Source organism: Mobula birostris, chromosome 14, assembly GCF_030028105.1.
Source record: "Mobula birostris isolate sMobBir1 chromosome 14, sMobBir1.hap1, whole genome shotgun sequence".
Classification (NCBI taxonomy): domain Eukaryota; kingdom Metazoa; phylum Chordata; class Chondrichthyes; order Myliobatiformes; family Myliobatidae; genus Mobula; species Mobula birostris.
The window spans coordinates 36807113-36829518 of record NC_092383.1 but is presented as its reverse complement, the minus strand read 5'-3'; positions in this window follow the sequence as shown (position 1 = coordinate 36829518).

Below are 22406 nucleotides of genomic sequence, written 5' to 3'. Positions count from 1 at the left end.
TTCTTGACCAGAAGGGGGTAACTACACCCATCTATTGAGATGTTTCCACATCCAATGATCTCACTTTAGGTTCTTTATCTTGTTATTTCATGTTCTCATTATTTATTGCTATTATTTTATATTTGCAGTTGCACAGTTTGTTGTCTTCTTTGTCCTTGCTCTTTCACTGATCCTGTTTACAGTTACTATCTTATAGATTTGCTGAGTATGCCCACAGGAAAAAGAATCTCAAGGTTGTATGTGGTGACATGTATGTACTCTGATAATAAATTTTAGTTTGAACTTTGAATATGTAGAAATGATACTTCTAAACCCATCAAATGGCTTCTCCATTGAGCTTACAAATGACAAGTCTCACATTTTGTACTGAACTGTTAGCTTTGCTCCACAAAGACATGAATACTGTGTAGCACAGACATTTATAAATATGGTGTGTAAACCCTGACCTTAACATAAACCAAGATACCCATTAGTTACTACAGTAATTATAATGACAAACTGTATTCTAAAATATCTCTAAGTATCACAAATCCAATTTTAGAAACTGCTAACTTAAGATTTCTTGATGCTCTCTATCTTCTTGCCTCCACACACACTCTGATTCACAAAGCAATTCTCAGTGTAGTTACCCGTGAACACAGAAGCTTCCCCTTTCTCCGCTGACCCTTCGAAAGCTGAGAAGTGATTGTCTTTTCTCTTCCCTCTCTGGCTGGTTTCCAGCATCCTCACTCAGTCAACACTGTTCTCCCACACCTTTGCCACAGTGGACTAAGCCAACATCATGCCAGACTCAGATAGGCATCATCCACGGGATTTTCAGACCCTAAGTCACTTACGCAATCTTCCTGCAAGGCACCAGTTCAGTCTGGGAATGACCCTGCTCAGTTGGCAGTTCCAGAAACTGCGGACACCCCAGCCATCTCCAGGTCCTCTCCAGTCTCTTGCAGCACAGCACCAGGTCTTGGCTGACTGAAGTAGCCTCACTGGAACACTCTGTGATGGGCTTTCCACCTCCTATTTTCCCATTTGAACCCAGTGATGTTGCAGCCATTGTTACAAATTTACATAGTCTTGTATCAATTAATGAAATCACTGACTTCTCCTTCAAACTGTTCACAGCTGAGGGGTCTGTGACGGGGTCCTGAATTACCCCTATGAACTGTGCTTTTAAAAGAGAGAGAGTGAGTTGTGGAATGCAGACACCTTGTTAAAAAGGGAGAGAAAGAAAGAGAGAGACAGGTGAAGACTGCTCACAGTTTGTTTATATTTTTGCAAGGACACTAGCAGCTTCTAAGTTCTTAGAGAGAGAGAAGGGAAGAGCTGCTTGATGGACAGTTGGTATTCAGCACGGTGAGATAAATAGAAGGTCAGTTGTTAGACCTACAGACACATGGTTTTGGACATTGAATGAGTTTTGTTGTGCCCACAGAAAAAGTGGGTTTTGGAGGATCAATCAGGCGGATCAATCAGTGGCTCTCGCAGTGTGAAAAGGGTGTGACCGGTGGGGAGTTATTCATGTTACCAACCCTTGCCTGGGTTGATAATTCCACCACAGAAGAACAGTCCCCTTTGCTGTGGTCACAGTCGGTGACTTCTAAAGGATTTTGGAGGACAACGGGAAGATCGACGGTGTCAGCTCACCTGAAGACTCAAATCTCTCCATCACTACTCAACTCAATACCATGAACTGTACTGAACTTTACTCATCATCATAAGACTATCTATTTACCCCTAGACATGAAGAAGCTTGGTTTTCATATATTTCCACACTTATTTATATATATAATCATTTCTAACCTGTTTGTTTTATCGGCATTTATATTACTGTATTGCATAGTTACTAATAAATACCATTAGTTAGTAGCAATACTGGACTCCAAAGTGTTTTCCATTTCTACTGGATCTTTAATCCATCACAGGGTACATGACAACATTGGGGCCTGCATCTGGGAAATGAACAAATTGTGTGGGGGCTTGTTTGAATTGATTGGGGATAATCCCTTTTGATTTGGTTGTGTGGAAAAACAACAGAGATGGACGTTAGTGTTGAGGGGTTTTTGTTGGAACCAACCCCTGAAGTGCTGGATGATGCTAAGAGGGATGTGTTGTTGGGAATTTCTCATAAGTTAAAAGTTAAGGTGACTACTAGAATGAGGAAGGTGTTAATACAGGCGTTAATAGCACAGCATTATATATCCAAAGGAACGTTTGAAGAAGATGTGTGGGATATGTTTGTCAGAAGGAAACCCACTGAGGCTGAGGTCCAGTTGAAATTGCAATTGAAATTAAACCAGCTTGAGGCTGATGAAGCAGAAAAGCAGAGGGTCCATGAGGCTAGAGAGGTAGAAAAACAGAGACAGTTTGAGAGGGAGATGTGGCAGCTGAGATGTTTAGTGTTAGACCCTGCTGATTTTTACAGCTCGGAAGAGCCGGTTCTGTTTGATGAACTTAAAAGTTGTGTTCCCAATGATGTAAGGGCATACCTAGATGAAGAGGATGCCGCCATCCTGCGGGGGTCTGCTAAGATAGCAGACAAGGTTATTTTAACCCACAAGGTTGAGTTTACTCCGGATGAGTGTTTCCCAGAGAGTAGCTGGGAGGATCTGGGAGAATTTGAAACTGGGACAAGTGATGAAAGCCCAGAGGAGGCAGCTGTCCAGATTGCCTGTGTTCAGGTTGTTGAAGTACCTGTGGATTCATGGGGTACTGAACCTTTTGTTGAAGCTCATTTAGGGTCTGAGGTGTCTGACTTAGTTGGAAAGGAATGCTGTTCTTTTGTGTCAGATGGTTTTGGTTCAGTGAATAAGGGGTTAACCGTGGTACCAATAGAAATTGAGGATTCTCAGTCACTTGTATTAGATGGTGTTCTAAAAGTTAGTGATGAAATGAAAATTGGTGAGGTAAATGTGACTGAAGATCTTGTGGAAAGTGTTGTTTCTGGTCTTTTGAATAAAGTACTTGTGAAGTTTGGATTGGTTGCATGACCTTTGACCCTGCTTGCACGACAAGGGCCTGCTGAGGAAGTATGTGCCACTCTGTTGAATTTTGTTTTGACATTTGGAGGTAAACACCTTCAAGATTATGATGTTGTTCACGATGATGTGGAGAAGGAAGATTGTTTTGGTTTTGAGGAGCCCTTTAAGGAAGTTGCTATGGAGACAGGTCGGAATAAAAATCATAGAAATAAGATAAATGGATTGTTTGGCCCCTTCCACAATATACAAATAGTAGTTCTAAGTCTGGTGATAGTGCTAAGTTTAGTAAACAATGGGGGGAGGTTGACTCCTCTCCAAGGTGAGGTGTATTCAGCAGTTCAGCTAATGAGCAAAGATGCTGCTAATCATCCACACAAAGAGACTGATGTTTACCCTGCCTGTGTAGTGACCAGAAGCATATTTAAAAGGTCTGCTGATGCTCATGATGATTCATCAGAGACTTTCCCACCTTCCATATTCCAGCAGGACTTAGAGGGTAGTAAAGCTGATGAGAGCAATGTGTATGAGAAAGGTCTGTCCTTATCGAGGAAGGAATTTATAGAGGAACAGAATAAAGATTCTGAAATGGTGGCTTTAAAGGAGACCGCTCTCACAGAAGTGGAGGTTCAGAATGAGTCAGTGGGATATTACCTTAAAAATGGGGTGTTGATGAGGAAGTGGAGACCAGACACTGTGCCTACAAGTGAGGACTAGGCCACTGAATATCAGATGGTGGTTCCAAAAGTTTACAGGGCTGAAATTTTAAACCTGGCCCACAAGATGTCTTTAGGTGGACATTTTGGAGTGAGCAAGACAGTGAGCAGGATTATGAAGGAATTCTACTGGCCTAATTTAAGAAAGGACGGTGTGAATTTTTGTAGGACTTGCCATACCTGCCAGGTTGAGGGGAAACTTAATCAGGTTATTCACGTAGCACCACTTAAACCGATACCTGCTTTTGGTGAACCATTTTCTAGGATCATAGTGGATTGTGTAGGCCCATTTCCAAAGACTGCAGCTGGTCATCAGTATGTGTTAACAATTATGTGTGCTGTGTCTAGGTTCCCTGAAGCAGTGCCTCTCGGAAACAACCAGGCCAAGACAGTGGTAAAAGCATTCAGTAAGTTTTTCACACTGGTAGGTCTGCCCAAAGAAACTCAATTTGACCAGGGTAGTAACTTTACTTTGAGAATATTCCAGGGGATAGTTGGAGAACTGGGAGCTAAGCACATTGGGTCATCTGCATATCACACACAGTCTGAGGGAGCCTTGGAACTGTTCAACTCCACCCTTAAGACCATGATTAAAACATATTGTGTAAAAAATGGGAAAAACTGGGTTGAGGGGGGGTTCCACTACTCTTGTTTGCTGTTGGAGATTCGATTCAAAAATCATTGGAGTGTAGTCTATTTGAACCTGTGTTCAGTCACAGGCCAAAAGGACCTTTGACCCTACACAAAAAACTGTGGTCTGATTTGGAAGTATGTGTCAGTGTGCTTAATTATGTTCTTAAATTCCGGGAGAGACTTATCAAACGCTTGTGACCTTGCAAAGGAGAGTTTGCAGAATGTTCAAATTAAAATAAAACACTTGTTTGATAGGATGGCACCTGGGAGGACTGTTCTGAAAAAAAAAATGGAGTCGTGAAGGCTGGAAATAAGGTGCAAAGTCATTTTAACCCGTTGCATCTAGTGTCAACAAGATATAAGAATTCCATTGTTTTGAAAATTATAATTACTGATAAGGTCCATCAGTTAGAACCTACACCGCAAAAACAATTGAAAGAATTAATTATCAAGCATAAAGATTTATTTTCTGACATTCCAAGACAGTGTACAGCTGAAGTGCATTACGTCATTGTAAATTTAGCCCAGTCAATCAAACAGCATCCTTACAGAATGAATTTAGAGGAAAGTAAAAGGGTTGAACAAGAAATTGGAAACAAGAAAAAACAAGGAAAGAGAGTGGAGGACTGTATTGATAGAGTGGGAAAGGCTAAATACCTTACAAAGATTGACCTGTTAAAAGGATATTGGGGTGTTCCTTTAACAGAGAGGGCCAGAGAAATATCAGCATTTGTGACACCATCTGGACTGTATGAGTACAATGTTTTACCCTTCGGGATGAAAAATGCTCCAGGGACATTTCAAAGAGTGATCAATTCTGTGTTTAGAGGTTTAGAAAACGCAACGGCTTATATCGATGATTTAGTGACCTGGAATGACACGTGGGAAAAGCATATTGCAACGGTAGAAAAACTGTTTTAAAGGCTGTCCAAGGCTAATCTTACTGTGAACCTCATTAAAAGTGAGTTTGGTCATGCCACAGTTACATATCTGGGCTGTGTAGTAGGCCAAGGCCAACTGGCTCCCGTACAGGCCAAGGTTCAAGCTTTTGCTGAGGTTCCTGTTCCGATGGGCAAGAAAGCATTAAGAAGGTTTTTGGGAATGGTTAGGTATTACCAAAAATTTTGTAACAACTTTGCAGATATCGCTCTTCCCCTAATGAAACTCCTAGGGAAGAGTGAAAAATTTGTATGGAGTGATCTTTGCCAGGAGGCATTTGAACATTTGAAAACCAGCCTGTGTTATCATCCTGTGCTCAAAGCGCCTGATTTTTCAAAACCATCTTCTATAGCAACAGATGCTAGTGATGAAGCCATTGGGACAGTACTGTTGCAGAAGGGAGTGGATGACATTGAACACCCAGTAGCTTATTTCTCAAAGAAATTTAATGTACATCAGAAAAATTATTCCACTGTTGAAAAGGAGTTGCTATCACTTATTCTAGCTTTACAACATTTTGAAGTCTATGTCTGTCCTGCCCAGAGACCCCTTGTGGTTTACACAGATCACAATCCATTAGTATTTCTAACTAAGATGAAGGATAAGAGCAGAAGGTTATTAAATTGGAGTCTCATATTGCAAGAATATGACCTGACAATCAAACATGTGAAAGGTACTGACAACATTACAGCTGATTGTTTATCTAGATGGTAAATTAGAAATTGTACACATTTTTGCTCTGTTATCTGATGATTATACATGTATTGTTTCAGACACGGTAATTTCCAGTTAAACTAAAATTTTGCCTGCATCAAAATTTTTTCTAAAAGGAAGGGGGTGTGACGGGATCCTGAATTACCCCATGAACTGTGCTTTTAAAAGAGAGAGAGAGAGAGAGTTGTGGAACACAGACACCTTGTTAAAAAGAGAGAGAAAGAAAGAGAGAGTGAGGCAAAGACTACTCACAGTTTGCTTATACTTTCACAAGGACACTAGCAACTTCCAAGTTTCTACAGAGAGAGAAGGAAGGAGCTGCTTGATGGACAGCTAGTATTCAGCACGGTGAGATAAATAGAAGGTCAGCTGTTAGACTTAGGGACACATTGTTTTGGACACCGAATGAGCTTTGTTGTGCCCACAGAAAGGTGGCTTTTCGGAGGATTGGTCAGGAGGATCGATCAGTGGCTCTTGCAGTGTGAAAAGGGTGTGACTGGTGGGGAGTTATTCGTGTGACCAACCCTCGCCTGGGTTGATAATTCCACCACAGAAGAACGGTCCCCTTTGTTGTGGTCACAGTTGGTGACTTCTAAAGGATTTCGGAGGACAACGGGAAGATCGACAGCGTCAGCTCACCTGAAGACTCAAATCTCTCCCTCTCTCTCTCTCCATCACTACTCAATTCAATACTATGAACTGAACTGAACTTTACTCATCATCGTAAGTCTATCTATTTACTCCTAGACTTGAAGAAGCTTGGTTTTCATATATTTTCCACACTTACTTATATATTTTTTAGATTTAGATTTAGATTCAACTTTATTGTCATTGTGCCGAGTACAGATACAAAGCCAATGAAATGCATTTAGCATCTGACCAGAAATGCAAAGAATAGTGTTATTTACAAAATAACTGCGAATAAAAAAGTGCTACAGCACACAAATATAAAAGTACTGAGACAGTACAATACGGATGCAATAGTGCTGTGATGAGAGGTTCAGCAGTGTCACAGCCTCAGGGAAGAAGCTCTTCCTGTGCCTGCTAGGGTGGGAGCAGAGGCTTCTGTAGCACCTACTGGATGGGAGGAGAGTAAAAAGTCCATGGTTAGGGTGAGATGCATCCCTGATAATGCTTTTCGCCCTGCCCAGGCAGCATTTATGTTAGATGTTCTCAATGGTGGGCTATTGGGTGCCAATAATCCGCTGGGCAGTTTTCACCAGACGCTGGAGTGCTTTGCGGTCTGATATGGGAAATTGCCATACCACACTGAGATGCAGTTGGTGAGTATACCCTCAATGGTACAGTGGTAAAAGTCCGTCAGTATCCTGGGACAGAAATGAGCCTTCTTCATGTTCCGCAGGAAATAAAGGTGCTGTTGCGCCTTTATAATCATTGCTAACCTGTTTGATTTATCTGCATTTATATTACTGTATTGCATAGTTACTAATAAATACCATTAGTTAATAGCAATATTGGACTCCAAAGTGTTTTCCATTTCTGCTGGATCTTTAACCTGTGACAGGTCGAAATACTACCATTACTCTTATGTTGGTTCCCTCTCTCACTGTTGGTTTCTTTCATAATTAATTAATTTATTACACTCTTTCTTGATTTCTTCCACTCTGTTAATCTTTATTCTCTTATTATCAGGTTATTTCTAATTTGTTTATCTTTCACTCACCATCAGTATCCTTCGGTCTGAATTGATGGCTTGCCCTCTCAGTTGGCTGCTATCCTCCTCTGCCATATCTTCTCACTCCCTGTTGGTCTGCTTCACATTTCAACACTTTTTTTTCTCATTGTTGTCCTTCTGATTTTCATTCTCTCTGTTCTTTTATTCTCTCTTCGTCTCTTTCACACTTTGTTGATTTTCTTTGTGTAATAGCAGTTTCCTTTTCCATCTACCGTTCCCCTTCACTGTCTCTGGTTCCTTTCATACTCTGCTGAACCGTTCATATCTGAGAACCATGAATACACCTACCTCTCACAGAAAGCATGGCCACCCTAAACACCACTCCCAACCCTTCCACTATGCACTTTGCTCAATGGCGTTTCAGAGACTGTCTGCTCCTCACTCCAGGACATCTCACTAAGATCTGCATTTCCGACTGTCCTGCTGCTCTACCCCGTAATGTTTTTTCTCCACCGTATGGTGATTTCTACAGATGCTTCATCCATGGGCTCCTTCTCTCTCAGTATCTCCATTACACCACAGAGTCTGCATTACTTGCTTCTCCACTCTGAACTCCTGAACTCCATGGATGAGAAGTTCTTGCTGGGGAACACCAAAACCATCATCATCTAAAATTTCTGAGTTTAGAGAATCACTCCTATATTTTAAAGTGAGAGGGAAGATCTCAGGGGTACGTTTTTCACACAGAATGCGGTGAATATCTGGAACAAGTTATCAGAGGAGGTGATGTCGACAACATTTAAAAGCCTCCACTTCCTGGGGAGATTGATGTAAGCGAGGCTCCTCATCCCCAATTTAAGCACATTCTACCAGAACACCAACAAGAGTGTCCTGACGTGCTGTAACGCCATCTGGGATGGGAATTGTAAGACATCTGATGACAAAGCCCTGCAACGGATTGTGAGGACTGCAGAGAGAATTATCAGGATCCGTCTCTCCTCACCTCCATCCAGCACACCAGAAGTGCTGCACTTGCAGAGCACTCAGCATCATTGAGGGCATCATCAATCCCACAATCTCTGACCTCCTACCCATCGGGTATAAGGTAACATAGGATAAGAACTGGGACTGTTAGGCTGGGTAACAGCTTCTTCTCCCCAACTGTGAGACATCTGAACGCCCTGCTACCACCCAGTACACCTTATTTATGACAGCAGCAGTAACAGTAATAGAGTTGTATATTTAACTACATGTTGTATACGGTATGCACCTTATGCCAACTTTGTGATCTGTTATTATTATTTTATGTGTTGTTTATGATATATGAACCGTCTGTTTTGGACCTTGGTCCCTGATGAACCTTGTTTTGTTTAGTTGCATACATCTATATGGTTGAAAGGTAATCATCATCATACAAATGTAGCTTGTCACACCAGACAGTCAGCCACTCTAGTGTTGTTTGGCTGACGTTGAGCAGGTCAGTGTCAGCTAAATCAAGTGAGAGTGGGCAGCTGCACCCTTTCGCCGCACTCACAGGATTCGCTGGTCTTTAAGCCCCACTTCACCATATTGTCTCCCATCCTACACCCTCCCGCTCTCGCTCTGTTGAGAGTGCACCACTTCCGTCTGTCAAGCAGTGCCCCGTCTGGTAACGATGAATGAACTTGTATAAGGGAGTTTATGTCATGCACTTGGGTAGAAGGAATAAAAGCGCAGACTATTTTCTCAATGGGAAGTGAATTCAGAAATCCAAAGGCAAAGGGAATTGGGAGTCTGAGGAAGACTAAGGAAGGCAAATGCAATGTTAGCATTCATCCCAGAGGACTAGAGTATAAAAGCAAAGATGTTAAGACTCAAAAAGACTTTGGTCAGACCATATTTGGAGTGCAGTGAGCAGTGTTGGTCTCCATATCTAGGAAAGGAAGTGCTGGCATGGAAGAGGGTCCATGGATGGTGTATGAGAATTATCCTGAGAATTAAAGGGTTAACATACGAGGAGCATAGGGTTGATCTGGGCCTGTACTCACTACAGTGTAGAAGAATGAGGAGGGATATCACTTAAATATACCAAAAATTTAAAAGGCATATGGAGAGGATGTTTCCACTAATGGAAGAGTCTAGAACCAGAGGGTGCAGCCTCAGAATAGAAGGACATCCCTTTATAACAGAGATGAAAATCTTAGAAGAATGGGGGTGGGTAATCTCAGTGAACTCTTTTGAATATTCAAAGGCTGAGATAGTTTGGATGTGAATAGGATGTTTCCTATAGGTTTCAATAGATACATTTAACATCAGAGAAATGCGTACAATATACATCCTGAAATTCTTTCTCTTCGCAGACATCCATGAAAACAGAGGAGTGCCCCAAAGAATGTGGGGGAGTCTAGGACTAGAGCACACAGCCTCAGAACAGAAGAGACGTCTGTTTAGAACAGAGATGAGGAGGAATTTCTTTAGCCAGAGGGTGGGTCAAGCACCCAGTGTTGCTGAGGGGGAAAAAAAAAACAAATTGTGCAAACAATAAAAATAAACAAGTAGCATTCAGAACAAAAGGGCGTCCATAGATATGAAGCCTGGAGTAGGTCACAGCCTCAGTTCAGTGCAGAGCTGAGAAAATGTCACAGAGCAGCAAACAGAACTGACCCAACCCTTGCCTCTGATTTGACCCGGTGTTTAAATCGTTCAAACATTGGGTCATGCCTCATTCGCCCATTGAGTAGCGTAACTGTTTGACGCCAAAAAGTTTAATCCTACGCTTTTTCAAGCGAAGTAGTTAAGGGAGGTGATGTGAACAATAAATTGGTTTCTAATGAAAGTGTAAAAGAGGTGATAGTGGATAGCTCGCCCGTGAATTCAAAGAACAACGTAATCAGCTGGGTGTGAAACTGACAGAGCCAGTTTCTTATTGCCTACTTTGAGCTATTGCCAAGGACCTATTGCACTCACAATATGTTTATATTTTTATGTATTTGGTTGTGTCTGCAAGCTTATTGTGTGCTTGCAGCCTCAGATTCCAATAATAAATCAATACCACATGTTCGTGTAGCTTTTTATTGCCACTATATTCATACAGCTTTGATCCAGACAGCACACGTAGAAAAAGAAACAGGAGCTTCCCCAGAGCTGGTGTCAGGACAAAGGCTAAAATATTTGGGTAATAAGTGTTGATTCAGAAAGATATATAAAAATATTCACTGGGTAAAGCAAGAGAAATCAGTAGATTTTTGGATATTAAGTAAATCAAAGGTTATGGGGACAGTGTAAGAAATGGCACTGAATGGAAGACCACCCATGTTCTGAATGGATAGTAGAGCTGGCACAAGGGATGGCCTCACCCCCTGTTCTTACGTACATTAACAAGTGCACACAGGATACATCGCCACATTCATTAACATGATTAGTAAATCTTCACCAAAAGCTTAGGAGAATAATGGTGCCTAACAATGAATCCTTTGCTTTCATCTTCAGAAACAGCTTTATTTCTATCTTTAATATCTCTATTTTTCCCTTTCAGAGTATTTTTGAAGACCCTGACCTGGAGTTACGTGCTGACTCTGGTTCTTTGCGGAAATGGGACCCCTCTCGAGTGTCACGACTGGCCGCTTTTTGATATGCCAAGGACGCGGCCTAGATGACTAGCCCGCCTTCAGGGTTCCGGGATTTCATGGCTCTGGAAGCAGGCGGATTCGAGGTCGGTGCCGCTGCAGGAAACAGGTGTGTCGTGGGAGACGGAAGATTGAGAGCAGCAAGTTGGCTGCTGGCTGTGTGCCCAGAGACCCGAGTTCTTTGGGCACAGAGCTCGGAAAATGCAGCACAACAGACTTTTAACACCAGAAATCGGAGAGCTATTCTGTTAAGTCTCCCCTCTCGCTGTGCAATGTGGACACTTCTTTTTCCCTTATTAGGGGGAGAGAGAGAGCCTGTGGTATGTCGAATTACCAGGTGAATGAGTAGTCTTTAGGGTACTGCAAGTCTGTGTCTTTATTGATGCTTTGCTGCACGCTTGAGGGGGGTGCAGATGCTTTTTTTGCTGGTGGGGGTGGGGCGGTTGTTGCTTTGCTGCTGCTTGTGTGTGGGAGGGGAGAGCTGCAGTGGGGGCTTTGGGGTTCTAACATTTAACTGTCATTTATTCTTTGGGGCACTCCTCTGTTTTCGTGGATGTTTGCGAAGAAAAAGAATTTCAGGATGTATATTGTACGCATTTCTCTGACATTAAGTGTACCTGTTGAAACCTATTGAAAAGCTCCAAGTTTGATTCTAAACATGAAAAAGTCTGCAGATGCTGGAAATCCAAAGCATCATATACAAAATGCTGGAGGAACTAATATAAACTGGAAACTTCTTAGTGCAAGAGGTTTAGATGGGGCAGAATTTGTTATGTGTATCCAGGAAGGTTTCTTAAATCAATATGTGGATGGTCCAATGAGAAGAGGAGCTGTACTGGACCTGGTTTGGATGATGAGCCTGGCCAGGTGATTGACCTTTCAGTGGGTGAACAGTTACGGAACAGTGACCACAACTCCTTAACCTTCAGGATAGCTATAGATGAGGATAGGTTTGTTCCTTGCAGGAAAGTTTTAAATTGGAGTAGGGCAAATTACGAGGGCATTAGGCAGCAGTTAAGAAGTGTTAAGTGGGAACACCTTTTCTCTGGCGAGTCCACATCAGACACGTTGAGGATGTTTAAAGATCAATTACACAGAGTACAGGAAAAGTATGTTCCTGTTAGAAGGAAGAACAGAAATGGAAAAACAGGAGAACCTTGGATGTCCAGAGAGGTGATGAATTTAGTCATGAAGAAAAAGGAAAAGTATGTAAAGCTTTGGAAGTTAGGATCAAACGAAGCACATGAGGAGTATAAAGAAGCCAGAAAAGAACTAAAGAAGGGAATTAAGAAAGCCAGGAGGGGCCATGAAAAGTCCTTGGCAAGTAGGGTTAAGGCATTCTATACATACATCAAGAGTAGAAGGATTACTAGGGAAGGGGAGGGGCCACTCAAGGATAAAGTGGAGAACATTTGTTTGGATGCGGAGAATGTGAGTGAGGTACTTAATGAGTACTTTGCTTCAGTATTTACCATGCTAAAGGATATGGAGGACCAAGGGATCAGTGCTGAGTGTATAAATACATTAAAAATGTTTAGAAGTCAAGGAGGAGGAAGTTCTTGGCCTCTTATTGAGTATTAAGGTGAATATGTCTCCGGGGCCTCATGAGATTTACTCTACATTATTGAAGGAGGCAAGAGACGAGGTTGCTGGCACTTGATCAGTATCTTTGTGTACTCTCTAGCCATAGGTGAGCTCCTGAAGGACTGGCGAGTGGATAAAGGTTGTACCTCTATTAAAGAAGGGAACAAGGAAAAATCCTGGGAACTATAGACTGATAGGTTTCACATCAGTTGTAGAGAAATTTCTGGAGAAAATTCTTAGAAATTGGATATATGAGTATTTGGAAATCCATGGCCTAATTAGGGAGAGCTAGGGCTTTATGCATGGCAAGTCGTGTCTCACCAACTTGATTAAGTTTTTTTGACAAGGTGACAAGAGAGATTGATGAGGGTAGGGCACTGGGTGTTGTCTACATGGATTTTAGGTAAGGCTTTTGACAAAATCCCTCATAGGAGGCTAATTCAGAAGATAGTGATGCATGGGGTACACGGTGAATTGGCTCTTTGGATTCAGAAGTGGCTTGCTGCATACAAGACAGAAGGTAGTGGTTGAAAGGACTTATTCCAGCTGGAGATGTGACACAAGGATCTGTGCTGGGCCCTCTGCTGTTTGTGATATATATAAATGACCTGGATGAAAATGTAGATGTTAGTTTGCAGATAAAACCAAAATTGGTGGAGTTGTGGATAGTGTAGAAGACTGGCAAGGAATACAGCGCTATATAGATCAGTTGCAGATATGGGCAGAGAAATGGCAGATGGAGTTTAATACAGATAAATGTGAGGTGTTGCACCTTGGTAGGGCAAATGCAAGGAGAGAGTATACTGTTAGGGCAAGATCCTTAACAGTGTTGCTGAGCAGAGAGAGCTTGGGATCCAAGTTCACAGCTCTTTAAAAGTGGCTATACAGTCGATAAGGTGGTTAAGAAGGCTTATGGCATGCTTCGTTTTATTAGTCAAGGCACTGAGTTCAAAAGTCAAAAGGTTATGTTGCAACTTTATAAAACTTTGGTTAGGCCACATTTGGAGTATTGTATACAATTGTGGTCGCTGTCCTATAGGAAGGATGTTGAGGCTTTGGAGAGGGTGCAGAAGAAGTCTACCAGGTTGCTGCCTGGTTTATAGGGTATATGCTATCACAAGAGGCTGGGTAGTAATGGGTTGTTTTTTTCTGGAGCATTGGAGGCGAGGGGGTGATCTGATAGAGGTTAACAAGATTATGACAGGTATAGATAGACATGGGCATAGAGGATAGAGAGTACCTACTTACCAGGGTTGAAATGTCTAATACCAGAGGTCTTGCATTGAAGGTGAGGGGGGGTAAGTTCAAGGGGAATGTGAGGGGTAAATTTTTAATTAGAGAGTCGTGGATACTGTGACGAAAAACCAAGTTATCAGAAGATTGATGCTAATGAGAGAGGTAAGTGAGACAATGGAGAAACATTCAAAATGTTAATGAGGGAGGGGAGAGAGATAACAGAAAGAGACACCAGTCCGAGTATTGACAGACCGATTGCTTTGAACCTGAACTGTTTGAAGTTTGATGGACAGGCGATACCCCAGCAGGGGGGATAAAAAGAACAGGTTCGCTAAGGCAAGACACACACCACGAGATCACGAGATAATGAGACCCTGGAAAAGCGGTGTGTCCCCACAAGTTGGTGGGAGTTTGGAGGTCTGTTCGCAGGAACCAACCATAGACACACAGGGTGAAAAGGTACGATCGGCAGGAAGCTGGTGTGTGTGTCCGCCCTTGCCTGGGTGCCGGGTTCACCGCGGAAGAACTGTCGTATCCGGGACAGAGGGGTCACAGTCAGTGACCACAGAAGACATAAAAGGGTTCGCCTGAAAGCTAACTGCGAAGAACAAAAGTCTGTTTGAATCAGAATTTGCATATCTCTCTCTCTCCCCAACGGCACAACAGCAATTACTGCGAACTGTACTCAGCTGAACTGCACTCTGCGTCACTTGAGACTGATCATTTTACCCCTAGACTGCGATAGAGCTTGGTTGATTCCTATTACCCTAGTTCTGTATACATGTATGTTTTATCATTGCTCAATCTGTTGCATTTATATCCTTACAATTAGAGTACTGTGTTACTTATTTCTTTAATAAAACTTTCTTAGTTCCAGTAATCCAGACACCAACTAAGTGGCCCATTTCTGCTGGTTTGGCAACCCAGTTACGGGGTACGTAACAATACATAGAATGCTCTGCCTGGTATGGTGGTAGAGGCAAATATATTAGAGGCTCTAAGAGACATTTGGATAGGTACATGGATAGAAGGAAGATGGAGGGATATTGACATGGTGTATGTAGGAGGGATTATTGTTTGGGTGTTTTTCATTTGCTCCTTAGTTGGAATGGCACAACACTGTGGGCCCAATGACCTGTCCCTGTGCTGTACTCTCCTATGCTCTACATTCTATGAATCTCCTGTCTAAGTATTGAAGTTGGGCTCCCACTGTATAATTGAGACTCCCATGGGAATTTATGTGCTATCTGAAGATTCATGGATCCAGCAATGAAAGTTGAGTAGGAGCAGCTTCTTCCTCCAGGTAACTGCTGATCCAGAGCAAGGAGAACCATCAGTGTCAATGTTCATCCAGAAAGCCAGCAATACGTTAGAATCATCGCATCACCTTACAGTGCCAAACATCATCGATCAGGGCTCAATTCCCGCCACTGTCTGTAATTAGTTTATAAGTTCTTGCCATGACAATTTGGGTTTCCTCTGAGTGCTCCGGTTTCCTCCCACAGTCCAAAGATGTACAGCCCAGGTTAGTTGAGATGTGGGCATATTAGGTTGGAGCCAGAAGCCTTCAATACTTGCAGGATGCCTCCTGCATAATCCTTGGACTGCGTTGATCATTGACCCAAAATGACACATTTCACTGTAAGCTTCACCATACAAGTAACAAAAAAAGCTAATCTTTCATCTCTCTTTAGAATTGGAAGAGATGGATTGCAGTGTGTCGCTATTGCCAAGTAATCAGTGGCAGTGTGCCTGTGTGTATCAGGCTCCTCTGGAATTTGTTATTATGAAAAGCCATGGGAAAAAAAATAATGTTTGCATGTCATTTCTTCAGACTTCAAAAGCCTCCTTTTGGAAACTGTGGGTTCGTAATTATCAGGAAAATTTACATCCATGTTTTATCGCCTCTGACCTCACTTACCCTTCTCTTGTGAATACCTTGGCATGTAACAGAGATGAATGAGGAACACTAGTGGACCAAGTGTGACAGTCTCATGCACATCACATCAAGATGCTGACAGGTAAGTTTTCTACTTTGATGCAATTTAAAGATCCAATGAGCCAATGATTCAAGAGCTGGCAGACAACAGGCTGAGGTACATCCATAGTAGGGCAGTAGTGAATAGACAGGAAAGTTTCAACCAAAACCTTTGACAAGTCCTTTCCTTCCACAGATGCCACTCGAGCTGCTGAGTTCCTCTAGTACGGGGGTTCCCAAACTTTGTTATGCCATGGAACCCCTACCATTAATCGACAGGTCCGTGGATGCCAGGTTGGCAATCTACTAGAATCTAATAGATAGCTTGTTGCTCCAGATTCCAGCAGCTGCAATCTCATGTGTCTCCAGACAGGAAGTTTTCATAACCTTCTGTTTGACATGATCTACTTCCTTTGATACTGAAAGAGTAAAATGAGTATTCAATAGCAACATCAAAATACAACAGAGAAATATTATCTGGTCGTGTGAAATGGTGGTAGAGCATTGAGCGTATTTTCTGTTTGGTTCATGGTCTTCTGCTGCTGTAACCCAAACTGTTCAAGGGTCAATGTGTTGTGCATTCAGAGGTGCGCTCCTGCACACCAAAGTTCAAAGTACATTTATTATCAAAGTATGAATTCATTATACAACCTTGAGATTTGTCTCCTCACAGGTAGTCACAAAACAAAGAAACCCAACAGAACCCATAAAAAAGGAAGACTATCAAACACCCAATGTGTAGTGAGAAAAAGAAACAAATTATGCAAACAGTAAAAATAAGCAAATAGCTTTCAGATCGAAAGTGAGTCCACGGACACAAAGCCCAGAGCTGTCAGAGCAGGCCACAGGCTCAGACTCAGTTCAGCACAGAGTTGAGTAAATGTCGCGGAACTCTCAGACATGGAGTACAGAGCTGGCCACACTCCGAGCCTCAGTTCAGCGCAGAGCCAAGTAAACGTCACTTAGCAGCGAGCAGAACTGGCCCAAACCTTACCTCTTGTCCTGACTCTCTGCCTTTTCAATCCATCTAGTCCGGCATTTAAATCTTCAAACATCAGGTCATTTCTCAGGACCCAGGCCCTGCCACATCAATATGCTTTGGGCCTGGTCCCCTTCATCATATTTCAGCTCATCCCTGATCTTTGCAAATCGGACTGGAGCCTAGATCAATCAAACTGCGCTCTCGGTTTAGGTGGACGGGCCTCGAATCTGCTTTTTCTCTGTCCTGAATTTGCTCTGCTTTACTCACCCCAACTTTGCCTAGAATATGCTTCGACTTTGACTCGCACCCACACGCTTTGACGTTCGGCTCGACCTCACCTTCACTCACCTCTCCAATGTTTACAGTAATTGTTTGCCATAAATTTTAGAAGAAAAACCGTTAATATTAAAGTTTTTTTTTGTTTTTTTTCCACCAGTAAGTAGTTGCTGGGCTTCACTAGTGCCATCTTAAACCAGTATGTGTGGTTATTTGACATACTGTCATCTTCCTGTCAGCTTGAACCAGTCTGGCCATTTTCCCCTGACCTCACTGGATTTTTTTTTTGATTTTTGCACCATTCTCTGTAACCTCTAGAGACAGCTGTATGTGAAAATCCCAGGATATCAGCAGTTTTTTAGATACTCAAACCACCCCATCTGGCACCAACAATCATTCCACAGTTAATGTCACTTAGATCACATTTCATCCCCATTTTGATGTTTTATCTGAGCTACAACTGAACCTATTGACCATGTCAACATGGTTTTATACATTGAGTTGCTGCCACATGATTGGCTGATTAGATATTTGTATTAATGAGCTGGTGTACCTAATAAAGTGGCCACTGAATGTAATTCAATTCTACCACCTCTGCTGTGACCTTGGAATGACCATCCACAAGTCAGGGGCTTCCAACTTTCCTATTCGATGCAGAATGTTAAAGAGTGGCTGGAACATCCTGCTCTGCTGAAAATTTCCAGAGTTTGCATTTTGATACTCGAGGGTTAAGTGGTCCATACTGAGCAGGAACTTTCCTCCTCAAGAGTTAATTTGTTTTCAGCAGAATTATGGCTTGAGGTTAGGTGAACATTTTTTCTCCTTCCCACACCCATTTCTGGTCTGAAAGTTAATCCATATTTTCCACCATCTGGAATCGATGGTTTTGGCAGGGCTCTTATGTAATGGCAGCCTCTGTAAATGGAACTTGCTGTTTCTGTAACTGAAAGCAGAGCAAAAAGAAACTTGTGTAATTACAGCTCCACGACTCACTAATATAGTAAGGAATTCACAAAGCATGCTGCTCTCCATCACTGGGAAATAGGCTGAGAAACCCACTGGCAATTGGAGGTGGGGAAAGAGAGAGCTGGGTACTGAGGGATGGGAAGGAAGAAGGGTCCAGAGGCATTCCCCTGGGTCAGCCCTCCCTCTGTACACATTCACCCTGCCTGCTGCCCACAGCACAATTCACCAATCCGAACCACTGCACATCTGTCAGCAGCCTGGCCCATTGCCGAGGAATCGACACTTGGTGATGCCACAGGGTGTCACTCAGGCCCCCAGAGTGACAGAGGGTGTGGCCAGTCTGGTGGGATGGGGCAACAGAAGGTGCAGCTGGAGGAATATGGAGAGCCATTGGGCAGGAGATACAGAAGCCTGAAGTCCCACACCACCAGGTCAAGAACAGCTACTTCCTTTCAACTATTCAGTTCTTGAAAACCCTAATCACTGCAATTTAGCAACACTATGATCACTTTGCAGTAAGGTGAACCTTGCTTTGTGTTCTAATTGCATTTTCTTGTAAAACTCATGTATGACATGTGTAGTTCACTTTTCTGGTGAATGTTGCTTATATGATGCGATGTACCTGTGATGCTGGTGCAAGTGAGCTTTCACTGCACCTGTGAATATATGTACTTGACAGTAAACTCATCTTTAGCTTTGACAAGGAAGGGGGGAGCCATGGTAAAATGCAAGAGGAAGGAACTGAAATGAAAGGAAGGGAATCTGGAATGCCTTTCCTAGAGGTAGGGGAGTGCTAAAGGTTAGAGGCAGCAAAGGAAGAGGGTAGATAAGAGGAGGAGGGGGAATTGTGGGGTAAGCAAGGATCTCTGTGCTAGCTGTGTGTATGTTCATGAAGCATTCACTAATTCCCTAGGGGAAGGTACTGAGGTACAGGCCAAATGTTTCTTGTTGATGGTAAACACAAAATACTCTGCAGATGCTGGGGTCAAAGCAACACGCACAACACGCTGGAGGAACTCAGCAGGTCGGGCAGCATCCGTGGAAATGAACAATCAACGTTTCGGGCCGAGACCCTTCGTCAGGACTGAAGAGGGAGGGGGCAGGGGCCCTATAAAGCCTATCCCCTCCCTGCTTCCTCTCCCCCACCCCTTGATCTTTCCCCTTACTGGTTTTTCACCCGGCACCTCCCACCCTCCCCCCACCTTCTTTGTAGGGCCCCTGCCCCCTCCCTCTTCACTCCTGACTAAGGGCCTCAGTCCGAAACGTTGACTGTTCGTTTCTACGGATGCTGCCCGACCTGCTGAGTTCCTCCAGCGTGTTGTGCATCTTGGTGATGGTATTTGTTGTGTGTCACTCAGGACAGTGTGCAAGAGTATTAATACCCATGCAGAAGTACAGACTTGTCTTCAGTTGTCCAGGGTCTTGGTCTCCCTTACTACTGCATGAAGATCTTGCTCCTGTCAAGTGCATACCATAAATGGAGTGCAATGGCTGCCCCAGGCTAAAAGAAACCACCCATGGGCAACTTCCACTCCTTAGGATGCAATCTGGGAGCTGGAACGTCAGGACCTCGTGGCCAGTCCCAGCAGTGATAGAGCAGAACTCTTGAACCCTGGAAGCTCTGCTCTCATAGCTCAGAACCTCAGGCGTTGTGACAATGAATTCACTGTCCTGAGTGAGGTACAGCAAATCAAAAATAGTCAGCCCAAAGAACAAGGTAGTGGGTACACTTTCTTCAAGAGAAGAGGCAGAAGAGAAAGAATGTCCTCATGAGATGGTTTCATCACCAAGAAACAATTGGCCTCTCCCTCAGTACCTTCCCCTAGGGAATTCCTGAATACTTCATGATCCTTCGGTGATCAACCATGGGTGCAGAAGACCATGGTCGTTGGAACACACTCCTGAACCCTGGAAACCATGAATTACAGTACAAGAATTCTACTCCAGCTTTGAAGAAGCTCTCATCTGCAACTTCCTCGGCTTTCTGGGCTTCTTCACTGCAAGGATGAGAAAAGTGCTTACTCCTGGAAAGGTGTGATCAGCAAGGAAGGCGGAGGGAAGACTGCATCCAACCCAGTCCTCCTGACAAAATGCTTGCAACAGTTTTCTCATAACCGACATCCTAAGGAGAAGATGGCATGCAAAACCAAGCACTGACAGCTGTTAGTGACAGACCAAAAATACTGGTAAGTTCCTCATCCCCCACCGTCTGATCCCTTGTCAAATGAAATGATAATCAGCCCATTGACTCAATCCGCTGAGATAAAGTTTCTCATCCATCATATCATTAAACATAACATGCTGCTGATATTGTTAGCAGAATTGTGGATGGTGACGAGGAGGAGGATGGGTTTGAGATAGGTCAGCTGGCTGAGTGGTGTCATAACAACAACTGTGCATTGAACGTCAGCAAGACCAAGGAGCTAACTCTGGACTCTCAGAAGGGTCCCACACCAGTCCTCATTGAAGGATTTGTGCTGGAAAGCTTTGAAGTCCTGGTTGTCAGCATCTCAGAGGACCCATCCCAGATCCAGCACATAGATGCAACCATGCAGAAGTCATGTCAGTCTTTCCACTTTCTTAGAAGTTTGCTGAGAAGTTTGTTACAGAGATTTAGCATGTCATCAAAGACTCTGACAAGCTTCTACAGATGTAGAGTGGACAGCATTTATACTGGTTGCGTAATGGCCTGGTATGGAAACTCCAATGCACAGCAACACAAGGAGCTACAGAGAGTAGTGGGCTCAGCCATTTCTATCATTGGGACAGCTCTCCCCACCATTGAGGACATCTACAAGAGACAATATCTCAGGAGAGTGACATCCATCTTCAGGAACCTCTTCTCAATGCTGCCACTGGACAGGAGGTACAGCAGCCTTAAGACCCACACACAAAGTTTTAACAACTGCTTGCCCACTGCCATCAGGTTCTTGAATCCACTCAAGAAACCCTATCACTATATTTCATTCCTCTAACGCAGACTGCACTAACATAAGTGTTAGAAATTTGTTGTGCTTCATGTCTGTGAACTTTGCGATGATTTGCCCTGCTAATACGATGATGAGCTTTGGGCCTGCTCTGGACTGCTCCAGGGATTTGGATCTAAAGACTCAATTTGGTTCGAAATGCTATTGTTGTTGCTCTCTTTTATTGTTTGCATGATATTTTTTCCCCCTTCTCTGTGTGTATTGAGAGTTGTTCTTTATTTTTTAATTGGGTTCTTTCAAGTTCCTTTTGCAACTGCCTGTTAGCAAGCAAATCTCAAGGTTGTATAATTTTCACATTCTTTGATAGTAAATATACTTTGATCACTTGTACATTAGGTATAATAGATTTTAATTTGTTTATGTTAACATAAGTGCATAACATAGAAACATAGAAACATAGAAAATAGGTGCAGGAGTAGGCCATTCAGCCCTTCGAGCCTGCACCGCCATTCAGTACAATCATGGCTGATCATCCAACTCAGAACCCTGTACCTGCCCTCTCTCCATACCCCCTGATCCCTTTAGCCACAAGGGCCTTATCTAAATCCCTCTTAAATGTAGCCAATGAACTGGCCTCAACTGTTTCCTGTGGCAGAGAATTCCACAGATTCACCACTCTGTGTGAAGAAGTCTTTCCTCATCTCGGTCCTAAAAGGCTTCCCCTTTATCCTCAAACTGTGACCCCTCGTTCTGGACTTCCCCAACATAGCGTGCTGCTGCTGCTTCTGCAAATGCTTAATTTTCGTGGCATTTATACATTGCATATGCGCGTCTATGACGACAAACTTGAACGTCGTGCTAGTCCACGTGGGTTTCTGGGTGTTTTGCTCTCTCATTCCAAAGGCACGCAAGTTTGCAGGATAAATGGTCACTGTGAAATGTTTCTTGTATGTACTGTGAGTGAGCGCTGGCATCAGGAGGAAGTTGGTGACAATGTCAGTGGAATAAGTGGGATTAATGTAGGATTAGTATCTGATAGACCAATGGGCCCTTCACCTTGTTTATTTCTCTATAGTGCTACAGCTCTTTGGGCATCACCTTTCAACAGGGAGAAATGAGTAATATTTCATAATTTAAAAAAATAAACTAAGAACGCTATCTATTTGTTTTTAAGTGTACTTGAGGAAAGGCATCTTGGAGTACAGATACACAAATCGGGCTGTGAACTAGATGAGTAAGACC